Here is a 20,257-nt window from a genome sequence, read left to right as displayed (position 1 = left end):
CACTGCTTTCATCCTCAAAACCATCTGGTACCAGGACGAGGCGTTGCTTATTGTGCAGGGTGATTTGAATTCAGGTGAAAGATTCAAGCCTGAAAGGCATTCTTCTGATGGAGATGCAGTGTTTGTTGGTTGTTTTATAAGTAAAAATGTAACTATAAAAGATTCATTGAAACCTTAAAGCAACTGTTCTGTTAAGCCAAAGTGGTTAGACCACTCTGCTGAAGGACTAGCTCAAACAGAAAGTACCACTCTCTTGGTGTCGAGACCTGGTTTGCCCTAACCCAGAGTTGGTTTGCTGTCTGAGAGACCGGCAGTCATACAGAGCTCCTCTCAGCTCATTTATCACAGCGCTGCTGCCGATGGTGGTGGCTCTAGAATGGGCAAGGATACATTACGTGTCTGCGTGTTCACGTCCAAGAAGGAACATAAACTAGCAAAGTGTCCCCTAGTCCTTTAATGAACTAACATATGTCCTGAGGATGTTGTAGGAGTGGGACCACAAACTGGACAGGGACAGAGCACTGAAGTTCTCGCTGTAGGATACCATGTTGTAGATAAATTTTGAAGAAGCGGGAAGTCATTATATGAGATTAATAAAAGTCAGCATAACTTTAATAATTAGCACAGAGGTCTCCCTGCAAGCTGCTTCCATGTTGACCTTCTATAAAAATGAATCTCTGGGGCTGTGACAGGATGGAAAGAATGATGTGGAAGTGACAGTACAATCTGTGGGACAAACACTGCTAGAGAGGGATACCAGTAAGGTAGCAGAAAGACCTGTCTTGCTTTGAAAGTGATCCAGAACTAGGAGACTTACTTTGATTCAGTGGTCGTGTGGAGGAGAGAAGAGTGACACAGTACAAAGTAGGGCCTGTTACTGGAAGTTTGTCTTTAACCAGGGTCCTCTTACATCAAGTGTGGTACAGGAGCATGGGAAATCTAGATATTTGGTACCCATCTGGGTAGGAGCATGGTGGGAAGAGAGGAGACTTGGAGAGAAACAGCATGCAAAGGAGAACACCTTTAAGATCATAAGTTTCAAATCAAGTCTCCTGGGTTTATTTATTATGCACGTTTCCAACTTATTTGCAATGAGATCTGCAGATATGTCAGAGTTGTCCTCTCCTGTTTGGTTGCCTTCCTGCTGGTGGGCCAGACATTACTTGCATGAAAGCAAGCACAAAGGTTCTGCAGCTGGGCTAGAAGGAAGCCTTTAGACCACATTATGTGAAACACTGCAAATTCAGTTGCTGGTAGTTTAGTAAGGAGTTTAAGAAACAAAGCTCATTCAGTTGAAGTTCCCTTTTCTGTGCTTATGATAAGATGCAATTCCTCAGTTCAACCTTCAAGAACTGAAGCAGTATTCAGAGTATTAAGAATTTTGCAAGGCGCAGGGAACCTGCTGCATGAGCAGCTCTGAGCTAATGTACATTTTATGAGTGAGTCTTACTGTGAAGAGAGACTCTTGGTTTTTTATTGTAACAAAACAAAAAAAAAAGGCCTTTCTCTCCCTCTTTAGCATACTCTGGGTTTCAGTATAATGCAATGAATTGCCTGGTGATGATTCAAAGCAGCAGGTGGAGAGCAGTGTTAATGGCAATCCGGGCTGGCTGGGTGGGAGTTACTGGGTGCACCTGGAGTGACTGCTGCTGGGGTTATGTGGGATAGCCCCAGGCTGGGCAGGGGAACAGGACTCAGCATTGGGCACTGCTTGGTGCTTCAGAGGTGCCTTCTCTGAAGAGGTGTGTATGGTTTAAGTAGCCTGCCTTGGGATGTCAGAAGGGTAGAAAGGAGGTTACTGAAGAGCCTGAAGAAGCAGGAATACTGTCAAAGACAAGTCCTTTAATGATCTATGCAGGAATTATGCAGAGAAAAGAGTCGTATTCCTATCTAGTGCTAAAGGTTATGAGCCAATTATGATATTCTCATTGCTATTGTTTCTTCTGACCACTGTGGAGGACCAGAGTAGCCTTCCGCAGTTCTCTTTCTATGAATGGTAAGTGTGGCCTTTGAAGGGGAATGAGGTCTGGCTACTACCATACCAGGTATTTAGAGGCCACACATAACTAAAGGTGCTGTAGCCTGGTCTTCTTGACGTTCCTGCTAACAAGAACTTTTAAAGTAGTTTAAAAAAATAATAGGGTTATTAAAGCATGCTAATCAGCAGTGAAAGGATAGCTTCAGGATGGTGTGATCAGAGAATTTTTCTTTGAAGTTAGCACACTTCTGATACTCGGAGCTGACCCTCTGCACATCTTGTGCGATTTATATCTAAGTTGTACCACATACATTGCTGGGAAATACTGGTGATGTTTTCCACATGCAAGTAAAACTAACTTTACCCTCTGCATAACTAACTGTATTTAAAATATTCTTTTTTAATAGGAGAGGGAAGAAGCTTGTTAAAAACAAGGAAAGCTTGCAATAAACTTTGTCCTAGGCTTTTGCATTTATATGTAAATGTAATCCCAAGGGAAAGAAAAAAATGGGGAAAGCTGTCTAAGCACAGGAAAGCTGACTGTTACAGTATTGCATTCTACAACTAAAGCTTCTTCTAGTTTTCTTTTTCCAGCTAAATCACTCCAATTTGTTGCCAGTCAACTATTGGTGGTAACATGATAGTTTTAAGGCAGTTATTTGCTGAAAGGTCTTTCTAGCTCAGAATGCAGGTTGCCATCTGGTCTAGAAATGCAGAAGTTAAACAGTTGCAGCTGGCTTGTGTTACTGCTGCCCCTTTTAATGATGCCAGTGCTGTGATGGTGTCCCAGCGGACTGCTGACTTACAAATTCTTTACCTTTATGTTAGCTAGGTAACCCTGATTGCAGAGAGGTGGGGTGCCTAACTATGCCAAGTCTTACACATGTCAAGACTTTTAAGTTTTCCTACTGTTGCTGTAGAGTTTCACATACTACTGAGAATTCCATACAGCCACCTGTCTCATCTTCTCACTGGACAACAGAAAAAGTCGTTGTTTTTTCCCAGTGTATGTGATTTGACTTTGCAGCAGTCATTGTACGCTTAGAAAACAGTAAGTTTTAGTATTTTTTTTTCTGGATAACTTTAAATTCAAAGGTAGTGCCAACAAATGAGTTGGTTTACTATTCAGTTCACTATATATGAATTATTACTGTACCTGTGAGCTTATGTGATGATAACATTCACAAGCTTTTGTTTATTTTTCTCTTTGTCGTGGTTCAACCCCAGTCAGCAACTAAACACCACGCAGCCGCTCGCTCACTCCCCCCACCCCTGTGGGATGTGGGAGAGAATTGGAAGAGGAAAAGCAAAAAATAAAACAACTTGTGGGTTGAGATAAGAACAGTTTAATAAGTAAAATAAAATAGTAATGATAATATAATAAAAAGGAAAAGGGGAAAAAAACCCAAAACCACAAACGATACAACTGTTCATCACCCACTGACTGATGCTGCCGGTCCCTGAGCCATGATTGCTGCCTCCCTCCCCTGGCAAGCTCCTCCCAGTTAACATACTGGGAATGACATTACATGATATGGAATATCCCTTTGGCTAGTTTGAATCTGCACTCTTAGCTGTGCTCTGTGCTCCCTTCCCCCCTGGCTTCTTGTGCATCTGGCAGAGCATGGGAAGCTAGAAAAGTCCTTGACTAGTAAAAGCACTACCTAGCAACAACTAACATCTCGGTGTGTTATCACCATTATTTTCATACTAAGTCCAAAGCACAGCAGTATACTAGCTACAGTGAAGAAAATTAACTCTGTCCCAGCTAGGTTCCCTGGAAGATCTGGAAAAATACAGGCCAGTCATTCTGACCTTGGTGCCAGGAAAGTTATGGAGCAAATCATCCTGAGTGCCATCACATGGCACGTAAAGGACAACCAGGTGACCAGGCCCAGTCAGCAGGGGTTTAAGAAAGGCAAGTCCTGCTTGACTAACCTGATCTCCTTCTATGACAAGGTGACCTGCTTGGTGGATGAGGAAAAGGCTATGGATGTTGTTTGCTTGGACTTCAGTAAAGCCATTGACACCATTTCCTACAGCATTCTCCTAGGGAAACTGGCTGTTTATGGCTTGAATGGGCATACTGTTAGCTGGGTAAAAGACTGGCTGAACTGCCAGGCCCAAAGAGTTGTATTGAATACAGTTAAATCCAGTTGGTGGCTGGTCACAAAAGGTGTTCCCAGGGCTCAGTATTGGGACCAGTTCTGTTTAATATCTTTATTATGATCTGGACGAGGGGATTGCACCCTCATTAACTTTGCAGATGACACCAAGTTGGGCGAAGCGTTGATCTGTTTGAGGGTAGAAAGGCTCTGCAGAGGGATCTGGACAGGCTGGATTGATGGGCTGAGGCCAACTGTATGAGGTTCAACAAGGCCAAGTGCCGGGTCCTGCACTTGGGTCACAACCACCCCATGCAACGCTACGGACTTGGGGAAAAGTGGCTGGAGAGCTGCCTGGCAGAAAAGGACCTGGAAGTGCTGGTCAAGAGAGGGCCGAACATGAGCCAGCAGTGTGCCCAGGTGGCCAAGAAGGCAAACAGCATCCTGGCTTGTATTAGGAGTAATGTGGCCAGTAGGACTAAGGAAGTGATCCTGCCCCTGTACTTGGCACTGGTGAGGCTGCCCCTCAAATGCTGTGTTCAGTTTTGGGCCCCTCAGTACAAGACATTGAGGTGCTGGAGCATGTGTAAAGAAGGACAACGAAGCTGGTGAAGGGTGTGGAGAACAAGTCTTATGAGGAGCACCTGAGGGAGCTGGGTTTGTTTAATCTGGAGAAAAGGACGCTGAGGGGAGACCTTATTGCTCTCTACAACTACCCAAAAGGAGGCTGTAGTGAGCTGGGTGTTCGTCTCTTTTCCCAAGTAACAAGTGATAGGGCAAGAGGAAATGGCCTCAAGTTGCGCCAGATGAGGTTTAGGCTGGATATTAGGAAATCTTACTTCACTGAAAGGGTTCTCATGCACTGGAACAGGCTGCCCAGAGAGGAAGCAGTTGAGTCACCATCCCTGGAGGAATTTAAGACATGTAGATGTGGCACTTGGGGACATGGTTTATTGGTGGACTTGGCAGTGTTGAGTTTATGGTTGGACTCAATGATCTTGAAGGTCTCTTCCCATCTAAATGATTCTATGATTAGTACCAAATGATCTGACCTCTAGCAGTGGCAAGTTCCTAGGCCTCTTGACAGAGGATACCAGTTATTACAGCACACTGCTTCTTCAGGTTTTATTCACTGTGTTATACCTGGTGCTGGGGCATCCAGTTCCTTGTGGTGTTTTGCTCTTAGTGCCTCCTCGACAGAATGAGCTACAAATGTAAATGAAACAAGAATGAAGCTTTACTTTTGTCAAACTGTTAACTGCTGCCTACTTCTCTGGAGCTATCTGCACTAGAAATTAACACTGGCAAGTCCTGTGCTTTGCTGATATGTATGCTATTGACTCACTGTGAACATTGGATTGTTTCTGATCAGACTGCCCGATACTTAAAATGCAGAATAAAGCCACTCTACAAGTTAAATCTTGTTCAGGTATGATTTTATTAACTGATTAGTGCATGTAGCTCACTGCTGGCTCTCAGCTGAGATCAGACCAGATGGCAATTAATTATACTGAAAGATAGGCTGGGGAGCATCCACTTTCAGCCCTGCCTTTGGGGTCAACTGCAACAGTGCTGTTTTTTAATTTCTAGTGTGCTAAATAAGCATGTCAAATGAAAGCTGCTGCTGCTCCTAATGGTTCCCCTTCTGAGAGCATGCCGTTGGAGCACTTCAAAAACACTAATTAAAGAATCACTGGAATAGGCTTCACCTACCAATGCACTGATGTTATTGTCTCTGCTTTTGTGGATGACAAAATTGGTGGAGAAGGAATGTCTTGGTGCAGAGCAAATCAGCATAGAACTGAGATTATTGGTCAGGTCTTAGCTCCTAGGACTATGCTCAGATGTCTTGTTATACAGGGAGGATCCAGTGAAAATGCAGATATGAATATCAAGACACTAGAGCAACCCTTTTAGAAATAAATAAGTAAAATTGCATAATCTATTGACAGAAACAGCTTTCCTCAGTGAGAATACTTGCTTAGTTCCCCAAATTCAGTCTTATTTCAGTCTTTGTCACTAGTAGAAGAACAGGCAAACCTAGGCAAGTTCTTTGCAGTTGGTTTCTCCCCACCCCACCATAGTATTTTTGCCTAATAACTATTTTTAAAGGCTGGGCTCAAACATATTTGTCAAAGGATTCATGACTTTACTAAATGCAAGTCTGAAATTGTCTCCCTATTTCATAAATGCTTTGAATCTTATAATGGGCTGGCTTTTGGAAGTGGCTTTTTTTAATTATTGTATTTTATTTTCAAATGGCATAATAGCAATTTATAACCGTTCTTGTAATTATCTTTGCTTGTCGTTTTATTCTCATGTAAGTAATGACTATGTGGCTAAACTGTGTCAAGGTACCACATATTTCTTTCTCTACTGCTGTTTCAACCTGTCATTATTGTAATGAGTGTCATACATTGTATCAACCACTGTGTAGTCATCTCTCACAAAGCCCAGTTCCTTTGGCATTAACTTAATGAACAATATGGAGGAGAAATATTTCAAAATTACATGGCCAATTTAACAATCTGTGTATGTGAACGATCAAATTTTGCTGCTTTTCAGCCTTCATGTTCAAATGTAATTCCCAGTTCTGCTGAAATGATATTTGTAGAGGACCTTGCAGTCACTTCAGGAGGAGATACAGCTAGAAAAGAAGTAACTTGTCCTTCATTGTGCAGCCTACACAGAGATTGTGTCTAATTAACAGGTATGTGATTCATATCAGTTGTAATCATGTCTTACTACAGAAATGCTTGGATATTTTTTTTTCTTTACTGGGAATCTGTTTGTGTAAATATCTTGTTCCTAATAACTTGATATTGCCAGTGTCATGGCTGTCCAGGTGACCTTAGCAATGCATGCAACAAAACTACATGGTGTCTGAATTGATAGAGTTCACTATGCAAATAACAGGCACACTATACAATCTGATGCCAAATGATACCATGCAGTCAAAACCAGAAACCATGTTTCGAACAATCCTAAATTCTTGCTTAAACCCATGTGCCAGGGCCTGTGGAAAAGGTGAAAAAGTCTGCAGGTTTGGGAAGAAGGGTGTGAAATCTGGACTGAATGAGGAAAGGAGAAGAGGATATATAGAAGCAGAAAGGAGAATCCTTTATTAGAAAGGAAGAGGGAAGAAGAGGAGAATAAGAATGTGAACTAAAAAGAACCATGGATGTAAGCAAAGAGCATATTATAGGAGCACGAAGGAGGGAACAAGATGCTTAGGTAAATAATAGTGTCTCCCTCCTTTTCTAACTGCTGGCTCCTTAAGAGCATTTCCGTTGGTTTTCATATAGCTAAACTACTAGGAAGCTGTGAGGATATACTGCTGTCTCTGTGTGTGTGTGTGTGTGTGTATATATATATCAAAAATGCCCCAAAATAAAGGATGACTGTGTACAAAATCAAATTCTCAGAAGTTCAGAAATGCTAATGGTACTTGAACTTAACCAACCCTACTTGTGTTTGAGTTGTGATAGTCTTTAATTTTGATTACATACAACTGGTTATTAAAAAAAAGGCAGCATCAGGATTAGTGAATTTTATTTAATCAAAAAGCATGAAACACTATTTATTGTAACTTCTTAGTAAAGGCTTAAACTTCTTCACCAGAGCTGGCAAACTAACAGTAAAAGAAAAGTAGCTATTTTCAAGGTATTTACAAATACTTTCACATGCCAGCATATGTCTTTAGAGAGAGCATAGTTCACTACTCAGTCTGACACTTTACTGTATTTCTTCTTATTAAAATGTTGTTGCAGGAAATTACCTAATTTCCTTTCCAGGAGCATATTAAAAAAATGTGCAAGGTTCTTGAACTGTTCCAAAGAACTGCTTTTCATAAATAGGAAAAAAAATATAATGCTTTCTTTTCAAGCAATTATCAGCTATGCCTCTCACAAATAACTATAATCAGCCTTTCTGGCATAGCTGTGTGTGAAGCTGCCTTCTCAGAACAGCAATATTCCAGTGACAATAGAAGCATTTATTGCAGAAAGAAGCCAAATATTCAGGTGACTTGACGGGGATGGGAAGAAAACCATTTTCATTGTCATGGCCTATAAAGTCCTCTTGCAATCCTATTTATCCCGGTCAAAGAAACTTCTTCCTTACCCTCTCTGAATTGTAAAAAACCACAGGGATCCTTGGTATCTTCCCCCCAACCCAGGTTTCCCAGAACCTGTGTTCAAGAGGCTTTAGTCATTGCTGTGGGTGGCACTTCCATAGAGAAGTTGTTGTTGAGTTAGAGTATCTCTGAACTTCAGCTGTCATTAAAATGCCTCGTTTAGCAAATATAATAATGTTTTTAGCCTGTGTCAGCAATTCTCACAGCTACTCAGAAAGAAGTAATGTTGATGTGCCAAGAGACTAAATAAATCTAATTGTTAATGGCAGATTACATACAGGTAGAAAACAGGAGTCCATGCTAATGCTAGAACTTCAGCTTGTTGGGTGAAATCATATGGATACATAGCATAGAAAAATAGTTTGTGTTTGTGTGCAGCTCATTCACAATAAACAATAGACCCAGTAGAGCAGATTATGATGACTTTCATTATTGGGTGATGTTTCATTTCTGAGGAAGTTGTGGACTTCAGTCTTCCAAAAATGCAACTCCAGAAGCTGACGGTTTTCCATAGGTACTGTAGAAGCTTTAGCTGGCAGGAGCAATCTTTCATGTATTGTTGTTGCTGTTGAACTTCAGGCTGCCAAAGCAACTCTTGTTAGTTAAGTTTGAATACAGCCTATTTTGAGCTGTTTATTGGTTTTAAAAAACATGACCCAATGCAATTTAGGGGGTTTGTTTATTTAATTATTTAAATAATAGAAGGAAAATTGAAACAGTGTTAAGACTGGGCTGGCTGAATGGGAAGGGGCTGCACAACTGCACACCAGAAATGTCTTTAGATTTGTTAGTATGAAGTGTCATACACTGTGATTTCATCCATCTGCAGTTCTTGTACATATCACTGATATTAGAAGTGTTATCCTTTTCTTTATAACATTCCTATAACATGTGAAAAGAAGCTTGCAGAGGAAGGAATGGAAAAAAGTCAGGTTCTTTCTAAGACAGTCCCTTGGCTTTTGGGAGGGACTGCACAGTGCCTGCATGGGAAGGCGGCTAGAGGCTTACCTTGGCTTTCATTCAGCCAGAAGTATATTTCAACACAGCTTTTACATACCTGGAGATTTTGGGAGGTGGCTGTAGTAGCTGATTAAACTCCACTCTGCTTCTTTTCCCCCTGCTTACATTGATAGAGAGGCACCACTGTCACTGCAGCATCATGTTTTTCTGTTCATCCCATGGCAGGGTTGGGGGAGGGTATTAGGAAATCCCAACAGACTTTCTTTCTTAAGAAGTGTTATTACTTTTGATTCTGTCTTTTCATCTTCCTGGAAAGAAGACGGAGAATGAGATTAGACTAAAGGTTAGGAAAGAATAGACACATTTCCTTTCAAATGACAATAATAATATTTAACTGCATTATAGCATAATCTGGGAAGTGAGCGAAGACAACTGACTACCCTTAGGAGTGGCTGTGGTGGCTGCCTTGGAAAGTTAAATAATATTTTAATATGAACTTTCACTGTAAACATAGCCAGGACAGAAAATTGCGGCCTAGAGATGTGCAGTAAATAGCTTTGCAATTGAGATTATAACCCAAGCAGAAATCGGGCTGTTTCACTTCACTGATCCTTTAGTCTGTATTTGACTTCAAGGCAGGTGCCCACGTAGCATTACCCTATGGCTGATTGTGGCAGGACAACTCTTTCCCTACCCATGCCCATTAGCTTGTTTCCCACAGGCGCCAAGGCTTGCAGAAAGGGCATGGGGAGAGTATACGCACATCTCGGCCAGCACACAGGCTGAGAGAGGTAAGCGGCTGGACCAGGGGACCCAAGAGTGCTCCCACCTTCTGCACTTGAAAGGCGGCTTTGGTCATGCCTGCAGTATCATGTACCCTTACTTCTCAGTTGGCTTCTAGGTCCTGCCCCTTTGGGCAACTTTAGTCAGTCTGTTTCTGCAGTCCTGATCTTTCTCTTGGAGCAAATGTCCAAATTAAAGGCAGCTTTACTGCACTTCTAGAGTATGCATAGCTCTTTAGACACTATGGACAAGGCTACAACAGTTCAGCCTTCCTTCCCCCTATACAGCCTTCCAGCATCCTTTCTGTAGCCTTTGTACCCTAAATTAATCCGCGTGACCTTAAGCCCTGGCCCAGAGCATGCCACATGGGCTACCAGCCTCAGTTATGAAATACAGCTCTTGGTGGGGTGTGACATGTTGCTTCAGGTGTATCTCTGTGTGTGTGTAAACATGCTGTAAAATAGTATTTATGTTTCGGGGTGATAACAGGGTGTTTGCTCGTGAATTGAGCAAAGTGTAATGAGGTGCAGATGAGACCAGCTGGCTCTGGAGGGACCCAGCCTGCCTCAGTGCATGCTCCAGCGCTGTCAGTGTAGCCTTCCGGAGCCACACTGAGCTGCATGTTTGCTAGCAAAGTGTACAAGGCTGCATGAACTCTGCCTGGAGTTTTAAAAGAAAAGTGAGCATTGTCAGGATATTAGGAAGAGCAGCACGCAGCTGCTCCTCATGCTCATTTTGGCACAGGCTGAAACAGAAAGTATCCTCTGTATCTGAAAGAGAGCAACTTGGGGGCTTATGTAAGCAGCAGCAAACAGTTGACTATTATTTAACCAGGAGAATTATTCCCCCGAAGAGAACAAGAGCTTGGTTACCATTCAGCAAACACCCAGAACATAGCTGTGGTTGTTCAGGGACGTGCTTCCTTCTCCCTTTTCAGGACTCGTCAGAACAAAGGCAAGGCTTTGCTGAGAGTGCTTTTGTCTGCCAAATATCATACTTCATGATGCAAATGGCAACTGCTTCTCCGGGACAGAGAACTTTCTTTGTAGTAAAGATGCTCAGCATTTAATAAATAAATAACTCACTCACCTCTGTCACAGTGCACAGCCTGGGCATATCTGGTGGGAAAGAGCTTGTTTCCTTTGTTTCACTTCTCCTACCTTTAAGAGCACGTCTGGCAACATACAGGGTTTAAAGAGTTTATAGCTTGACAGTAGTTTTTCTCTCCATACAGGTGTAGTAGAAAGACGCTGGATATTGATGTCGACCAAGTGGAGGAAGTTGCTAGTACTGCACAACATCTCAGAGGTGTGGACCCACTTGTGTGGGCTCTTCTCCTTCATCCTGCTGAGGCAGTTCAGCCTCTTCCCTTCAGGCTGCTCTTTACCTCTGTGAGTACACTAGTTTATTTTTCAAAAAATCTTTCAGTCTGCTGGTGTATCTTGATATCTGCAATAACCTGTCCACTACTAGCAGAGGCAGGGCATAGCTTTTCATCACTGTTCAGCCTCTGCTGAAGATGAGTCGTGGCATGAATACACTCTGCCGGTGGTAAAAACACAGTGATGGAGCTACTCTCTGCTCTGCCAGTTTGCATCATGCAGGGACACAAGGAAACAATATTGTACTGTGCGTGAATGGAGGAACTGGGGAACTGCACCCTTTATTTGGCTCAGTTGATGTTGGTGTTTCAGGTATTAGAGATGGATGGTGAAGGGTGGATAAACAGCCCTCTTCTCAGCTGCTTCCTGACTGGAGGGCATACCTGGCTCTTCCATGCACTCTTGCTTGAGACCTGTTGCAAAACAGTTAAGTGATTGTGCAAAGGAATTTGTAAACCATTGATGTATATCATACAGCCACCTCTATTTTTTTTTTTTTTCATTCTTGTATAGCTTTTTTTTAAAAGGTTAAACACTGATTCACCTCAGTATGGATAATGTATGCACAGGTAAATTTTGCAGACTAGTTGCCATGTGGGGAATAAGATGATGCTGCCAGTTGCTGACTGGAGCAGAGTCAAAATACTGTAGGATTTCATTTATTGATCCATCTGTTCAGGAGTGGCATTAGAGGACTGTAAGGCACATAAACTGAAAGTGAGAGGGAAGAACAACAGTACCTCACAGGAACACCGTTCATCTAGTAACTCGTAAAGTCACATCTTGCTTAGGTACAAGTGCACTTCTGCAGCCACTGCTCCAAGCTGTGCTGGTGTTGTAGCTCCTCTGGCAGGTACCACTGTTCTCCTTTGGCTTCTTCTAGTCCGTGTTTATGTAGTTCACTGAGCACAACAGGATTGTGCTCAAGTGCTATAATTCATAAAAATACATGCAGTGCACAGAAACAATCCAATATGACTTTTGGTCTGTACGGAGGTGCAGTTTTGCATGGTTATGGTGATTGAAAAATGAATTAAGCAGCGAGTGGGTCCATACCTCCTGTTAAACCTCTAAACCTGATGAAAGGGCTCTGCGTGGCTCCCTGCTGACTTGTAGGTGTACTTTCTGAGCACCAGCTGCTGCTCAGCTTCTTTATGCTTCAGTTTGGGAAGGGAAACAGCTGTTATTGCTGATCCTGTAATAACCAAAGACTTGGCAAATTCCGGTACCTATTAATTCACCACAGCTGTCTGAAATATTTTATTATGTTTGCTGGCTACTGCAGGAAAGTCTTGTGAAGCAGACTACAAGACAAATTCCCTAGAGGAAAATCCCTCCCTGCAGCTAGTTATTACAAATTTCCAGTTGCTGCCTCGCTGTGTGCAGATGGCTGGCCTCACCAGCCACCAGCTGCTGATGAGCCATGCGGCATTGCGCCAGCATCGTAGCAGCCATCCTCATGCTGCGCTGTGCTTTGCTTGCAGCTGGCATTGCTTCTGCTGGCGGCACCACTGGTAGAACAGTGGCACAGAAAGGGGTTTGCCTGCACTGTTATTGGCTCAGGAAACCTTTTAAATGGCTGTCTTTATTGATATCTGTTACAGCAGCTATTCTCACTTGCGTTGCCCTCATGCCAGCTTGCCTCCTTTGAATACCCTTCGTAAGATTTAAGGATGGGTAGCTCGGAGCCAGGATCACTCCTGTAGTAACTGGTCGTGGAAACACCTTAGTGGATCTTGCCCGTCCTCAGCAGTGCCTGTGCCAGGGCTGTCCTTTCCTTTGTACAGTGTGTGCCTCGGTAGGATTTGAGGCCAACAGGGAGGAAGGGTGGAAACCTGCTTGCAGAGGTGATGATGGCAGTAGCTCCCTTCTGCAAGGATCCCTTGCAGCAGATATTGTTGTTTTACAAGGGCTAGAATGAGGCAAATCCTTGGCCTTTTGGTTTATCTTCTATGTGCTCTTGACAAGGCCAGAGAAAGAAGTCTGAGACTAAAGCTGTGGATCTCCTGTTCTGCTTTTGAGTTTTTCAAACTGCCTGTCTGGTGGCAATCCCCAAACAGCATGAAACTCGAATCCTGCTGTACTAAGAGCAATGGGAGACTGCCTGTTGCTGAAGTCCCTCTAATGCCAAGCCACAATTTTAGCCACTTTGATAAGACTTCATAGTGCTGACCCGCATTTGCAATCTGATTTAGGGCATCCTGGCAATGTCTAGACACCATGACGGTGACATTTCCTTCCAACAGCTGTTGGTAGGAACTTTTTTGGTATTAGCGTTTTTCCTGTGTGTAATCAGTGATTTCCCAGCCGTTAAATATAATAGGTCTCTAATGGCCTCTGTCTGCTGCTGGGCTGTTGCTTGCTATGAATGAGGCACCTGGGAAAGGAACTTGACTTCTGGATGGGAATTTATTATAGAGGGGGAGTTGGCTTTTAAAACAAAGCTCTTTTTGTGCATTCCACAAGGTGGAGACAAAACACCTTCTGGGGGTGCCAGGGATTTTCCCTGAAGAGGGGTCCCTTGCAATGGCCCAGGAAGCTCTGCATGCTGCTCACCAGGGACTGCTACAGAGCAATGTCCCCATGGCATCCATCATCTTGGCCAGGCTGGCACTAAGAGGGCTGATCATCTCCTCTGTGGGCTTTGCCATGCTGCTGACAGTGGGATTGCACAGCTGCCAAGGCTTCAAGCAAGAGGCAAGGCTTTGCTTATGCTGCTGGGGATAACAGCAGCTTAGGACTCTTGCAGGCCTGGACCCAAATAGCTTAATATCTATTCTGCCACCAGCATTTCTGTGTCTCTGGTCTAAATGCTGAGAGGCCTTGTATGTGTGAACACTGCCACCTTGGGAAGTACTCCTTCAAATGTGAATATAGCTTTGCTGGGGATTAACTTGTGTGAGCAGTTAGAGCCTGCAGGAGATTGACTCTGGCAGGCTTGTGCTCAGGTGCCTAGGTTGTCCTCTGACCTTGGGCAAGTCTCTCAACCTTCTGGCACTTCACCATTCACATCCTTCTAGTAAAATATGTTTCACATTTTAAGATGCTGCTATGAAGTAGGCTGAAATACCTATGTATCTATGTGGCTTTAAAGTACTACCGTGGAGAATAACACTAGTGGGATTGGAGAACTTGAGCTGGGCACCTCAGTGCTTTGCACAGTTACTGTGAACTGCTCCACAGGCTGCCCTGGGTGGGATTTAATTGTTCAGAAGGGCACTGACAGCTTGATGTAAACAGACACTTAGAAATTAGCAACAAGAGATGGTTTACTACTGAGGTCCTTCTACATGTCAAACCAAACTGTCAGGAACACCAAAAAAATATAGTGCTGAAGGTTAAGGGCATTGAGTAGCAGATTTGAAGCAGATACTAAATTTTATTACTAAAAGAATTGGGCTACACAATGTACATAAATTTTAAATCCACCATTTTACTTGGATTTAAACTTAATCAGCTGACTACAACTTCTTTTCCCCTCCCACCTACTGCAGCACTAAAAACCAAGGTGGTTATATGTAATAAGATAAATGATTCAACTGCTTTTATAACTTGGAAAGCTACTGGGAATGAACCTTTCTTTCATGCAACACCTGTGCCTTTCTGCTGAGCACTCCGTTATATCTGTCAATGTATTATCTGATTAATAAAGCCATGGTCTGATAAAGATGCCTTTAAAAAAATTGCTACTAAGAGCAGTAAGTGTTATCCCTTGCATTGGTATGAAAGTCCTCCCTAATGCTGTCATTCCTGTTCTTTGCTACTCACTGCAGAAACTTGAAGCATCAGATTAAACATTTTTGGGAGATAAAGATTAGTGGTTATTCCAGCCCAGTGGGTCTTGCTGGCTGGAGTTCAGCTGCCTTAGAGCAGAGCCTAGGTTTTTCTGGAGCTAGATGTTATGGTGCTCCTTGTGCATCCCCCCTCTGGGTGAGATGGGTGTCACTGGCAGGAACTGGGGTGTAAGTAGTAAGGAAAGAAAACAAAGCAGGGCATATCAGCTGCTCCTGCAGCACGCAGGCTGAAGGTGCAGCCTCCTCAGCCTCTACAAGTAGAGGGTTTGTACAAGAGAGCTCTATAAGACCCAGGTTCTGCCTGGGTTTGGAAAAGGAGCAAGTTGGTAGCAGCTCCCATATATTCTAAATCTGGCTGCTCCAGGTCCCAGTTTAACTCATAAGTCAAAAGTCCTTCCCTTCCCATACATGTCCCCACAAGTCATCGCCTCCTTCAAGCATTGCTGAAGGTATTCTAGGGCCAGAAACTTCTGCTCTCTTTGGTCCCATCAACTTATCTCCTTATCAGAGTCTAGCTAACAGCTGAGCCAGTGGCTTTCAGCCCTCCTCTCTAGCTTAGGTCAGCCCTCTTAGCCCCTTCCTTTATTAGGGATTTTTGCATCCTGAGGCAGACAGACTGAGAGGACCACAGCAGCCATAAAGCTCCATGTGATCATCCTCCTTCTCTCATGTTCCTCTGCAGAGATCTCCTCCACAGTGTGCACAATCAGTATTGCTTTATTGAGACACTAAAGGAGAAATAAGGGGAATGAAAAGGAAACATAATGTTGACAAGCTCCTCCCCACCACCCCACCCCCAGCTGTTGATGAAATTCAGTAGAATATATGCAATAAATGTTTGAACTTGCAGGCAGAGTATCAGGTTGTTTGGATTTAATTTTTTTTTTATAATAGAACAGGAGGCCCAGAGAGGTACAAGTGTGAGAGGATCAGTCCAAACTCTTGCTTACTGCTCTAGAAAGAAATTTTAGTGTGTGTGGAAGAGGGAACTTGTGCACAAAATAAACTGCACACCACGATCTTGCTTTGAGCTCTGTGTTTAGTGTTGGTCAGCTCGACTGAGGAGAATGCAATGACAGCACTGAAATAGAGTATAAGGAACAACAAAATCCTCATGCTGAGGTGCCTCTTTACTGAGCCATCTCTTGCCAGCTTGCTCTTAAGCAATCCTGAATTATAAATGTGCTTCACTTTTGCAGCGTAATTTTAATTGTTCAAAAGGAGGAGTCTGTCGTTTTGGGGAAGGTCAGGAAGGAGGCAATGTGAAACCAGGGAACTAAACCACAGCAGCTACAAGTTAGGACTAGAGAATTGCAATAAACTCTGTCAAACTTGCTCTTTTGAAATGCAAATAAGACCAGTGATCAAAGAACTACAGAGGTGATTTTAATGATCTCTCCAGTTGTTCCTCAAGCAGACTGATCTACAGAATAATAATTCTCTGTTTTTCTGCATGTAGTTGAATTCCTTCTTATAAGGGCTAAGTAGTATTTTTCCTTCCACTACCTGCTTTTCCTGTAGATCTTTTCTGATGTAAAATTACTTGTCTAATCCAACCCAGAGATAAAGCATTGAAATAAAAGAAGTGATGAGCAGTCTGTATTTGAGCAAAAATTTGCAGCAGTTTCCCAAGGAATATACTCACTGGGGATGGCTTTTGAGCCAAAGGAAGGGCAAAACCTGTAGCTTCCTTGTAGGAAGGGTCAGCATGGGACAAGTATTAGTATTTCCTTGACTTCATCAGGAGACATTCACTAGATACTCAGCGTTGCTTGTCACGTTGTATTGTCAGGACTCTCAGCAGCTGCCGTAGTGCTCAATTCTGTGTGAGACCCTACATCAAAGGCTAAAGCACTGCACCTAACTTGAGATGTGTGACTGAAGAGAAATTGTCCCAAAACTCACTTTTCTAAAGTCTAAATGTCTAAAGCCTAATGACTAAACATCACTTTAACCTCCCAAGGTTTTATGCCCCACCCATTCATTACAATTTAAGGTGCCCTTATGCTTGGCAAGGTAAGGGAAATTGGTAACTGGACCCACATGCCCTTTTTACCATGCTGACTGCCGTCGGTATTGCAAGAAAACCCAATGCTGCACAAGCACAGTGGCAGCGTGTCACTGAGCCAAACAGCCAAACAGCTCATAGCCTGCAGAGGGAGAAACTGGCCAGGCTCCTGCCAGGACAGCTCAGTTCAAGTACTGCTGTTGCCTTCCCCTCTCTCAGGACAGCTGGACCTTGGCAGCTCAGCCTATGGACTTTACACAGCCTTGTTATTGGGGAAGCAACCCTTCTGTTGTCACTGGAATGCTGTTGGCAAAGTGTTTTCCCAGAAGTTTTGACCCTTCCAATTTTTGTCTCCACACCTGGATTAGCATAGGAGGATGCCTGCCTTTTATCTGCCTGTCTGTGCTTTTTTACAGTGCTCTTAAACCTGGGGTCCATAGTGACCCCTGCATTGCCACCAATGATCTGACAAGACCATCCGTATGTAGTCTGGAAGATTGCTGGGTTAAGGACCACCTTTGTTCTTCTTTTGTGATGTATAAAGCCAATAGATACTCCTACACAATACTGTAAGGCAGCTTACACATAACAGAAGGTGTTAGAGATTATTCTGGAAATCATGATGTTATCATTCTCTTCACACTCAATCTAGCAGCCACCTCCCTGTAACATCACTGAATGTAAGCAATGGAGTGGTGCTGCCAAGTTAATGCGAAAACAAGCCTTTTTTCTTTTTAAACTGTATGTGCATTTATGAACTTCCTTATAAACTGGAACAAGAACTGTAATATGTAAAATCTTACTGGTGAAGTGATAGCTATGATAAATTTTAATAGCTTAATCATATAATGTTTTCTGGAGATCTATCATAGAAATATATAACATGGTAAATAAATAAATAATTAAAAGCTGTGTTAAAACACAGCTTTAACATGTGTGCTAGTGACTTACCTCACACCATGCCAACACTAGAATTTAGAGTTCTGTAATGCAGAACTCCTAACACCCAAATTGGTCACTAGGTTTTGTTCAGGGCCTTTAGTTTCCCCACTTCTATAGCTCCCATTTTGGATGGCGCTAAATATTGTTATTAATGCACTTCGCAACTTTTCGTTGGACATTGAACTGGCAGTATTACCAGTTGCAAACCCTTCATGTTTCTGCCTTGCATACTCTTGTCTTCTCTCATGTTCATTGACAATAATGAAAGGATATATGGCACTTTTAGACAGTTAGTAAAAAAAAAAAAGTGCTTTCTGATGTTGTTGTAGTAATTAAGGCATGGTACTTTTATTGGAGAGAGGCGCTGGTTCAGGAGCAAGATCATAGGGTTCCTACGTTCAAGTAGGCATGTAGACAAATTGACCTGGAATATTTCCTTCCAAATAGCAATAATACAGACAGGTGACACTTAGAACATGGATGGAGGGGAAAAAAACATAATTGTGGTTTTGGAGTCTGTTAGGCTGTAGATATCGCAAAGCCAGATACAGTGACTCTAGACATGAACCTTCTCTGGGGATGTGGTATGTTGTATATGTCTCGTGTGAAGGTGGCAAATCTTATGACTGCATGACATGTTTAAATGTTTGGCTCTTCTTTGCTGACAGCACAAACCAAAGCTTCTCTGAAGGCAACAGCCATAAATAAACTGTGAATACTGCCCAGGTACAAAGGCATTTGTCTTTTGGGAAGCAGCCAGAGCTTGGACACTTATTCCAGAAAGCTGTCAGGACTTCAGGAACAGCATCAGTTTGAATAGCGCATGGTTTCATTAGCCAAGCATTCTTCAAACGTACTTTATTTCTGAGTGTTTGTTGTTGTGTTGACAGGTTTCAGGATGCTATTGTAGGCATCTAAGCTGCTGTTCAGAGGTCAAGTGCCTCCAGGCAGTTCTCTTTAGGGCCACATATAACTTCTGACAGTAGGGGGATTTTTAATAAGCAAGAGAGAAGGAAGGATTTTCATTTACTTTAAGACAGATGACAGTGTAGTGACTAGGCATTCCTCTAGACTGTTGTAAAAAGTGTCTAAGGCCTTTTAGCAAACTGGATGCAATAGAGATTTTCTGAAAAGAGTCCTTAGTTGCAGAGTCGTATCAGCTAATCTGAGTTGGGAGAGACTAAAATACTATGCTGTCCTACAGTTTGATTGAATAGGAAAATGTCTCCTGCCCATCATCTCCCTTACGTTTGAGCCTAAAAAGCAGTTATGAACATATGAAAACAAGTTCTTAACTGCGTATGATATTTACATAGAATTTATATCTATATTTATATAAAGCTTCTGTAGTTATAAACTCATTTTTAATGAACTATAATTTTTTTGGAGGGGCACGTGGCAGTGGCACATGCCTACTTTATTCTTAATCCTTTGGCAATACCATCCATAAGTCACTTTGCTAATACCAGCCTGAGCCAATCTACTGTCTCTGTTAGGTTTGTTTAAAACAAACAAACAAACAAACAACGACAAAATTGTATAAGTCTGAAGAGGTGGAATGTCTGGGGGGTTTCTCTAAAAGGCATTGAGAATTGTAAGGATAAGATGATTGAAGGTACAATGGTTGAAGAAAGGTTTCAAATTGATTAAAGAAGTTCTTAGGCTCTGAAATTTATGATACTTGAGAAGGAAAAACACACATCTTCTTAACAACTGTGAGATCCACTCAAAAGACTAAGGTAACTATTCTGACAATGAAAAGTACAGCACTCTAGACTGGCATCTTGTCTTTCGATCTCCTCCTGTAAATTGTTGTCCTTCCCATTTAAATAGGGTCAGGTGTTTTTTGAGCTAGCTCAAGCCAGCTGAGGGATGTGTAAAATTCTCTTTCAGAAAAATCATAGCCTTCCCACAGGCAGGCCCAACAGTACATTTACAATTGGTCCAACAGCATCTATTTGTAACTGATCTAATGCAATCTCTAGTTTGGTACATCCCTCAACTTCAAGGCTATTTCCTTTCCAATTCAGAACTTAAAGCTCAGGCCCTTTTCCTCAGTTTGGCTACTTGAGTGTTTTCTTTTTGCTCATTCTATCTCATGTGTAAGAAAATATTATGTCTGACTGCAAAATATTCTAGAAGCTGCCCATATATGGTGGAGAGTTGAGTC

The sequence above is a fragment of the Phalacrocorax aristotelis genome, chromosome 4, assembly GCF_949628215.1.
Source record: "Phalacrocorax aristotelis chromosome 4, bGulAri2.1, whole genome shotgun sequence".
Taxonomy (NCBI): Eukaryota; Metazoa; Chordata; class Aves; order Suliformes; family Phalacrocoracidae; genus Phalacrocorax; species Phalacrocorax aristotelis.
The sequence above is the reverse complement of the archived record's forward strand: the minus strand, read 5'-3'. Positions refer to the sequence as shown.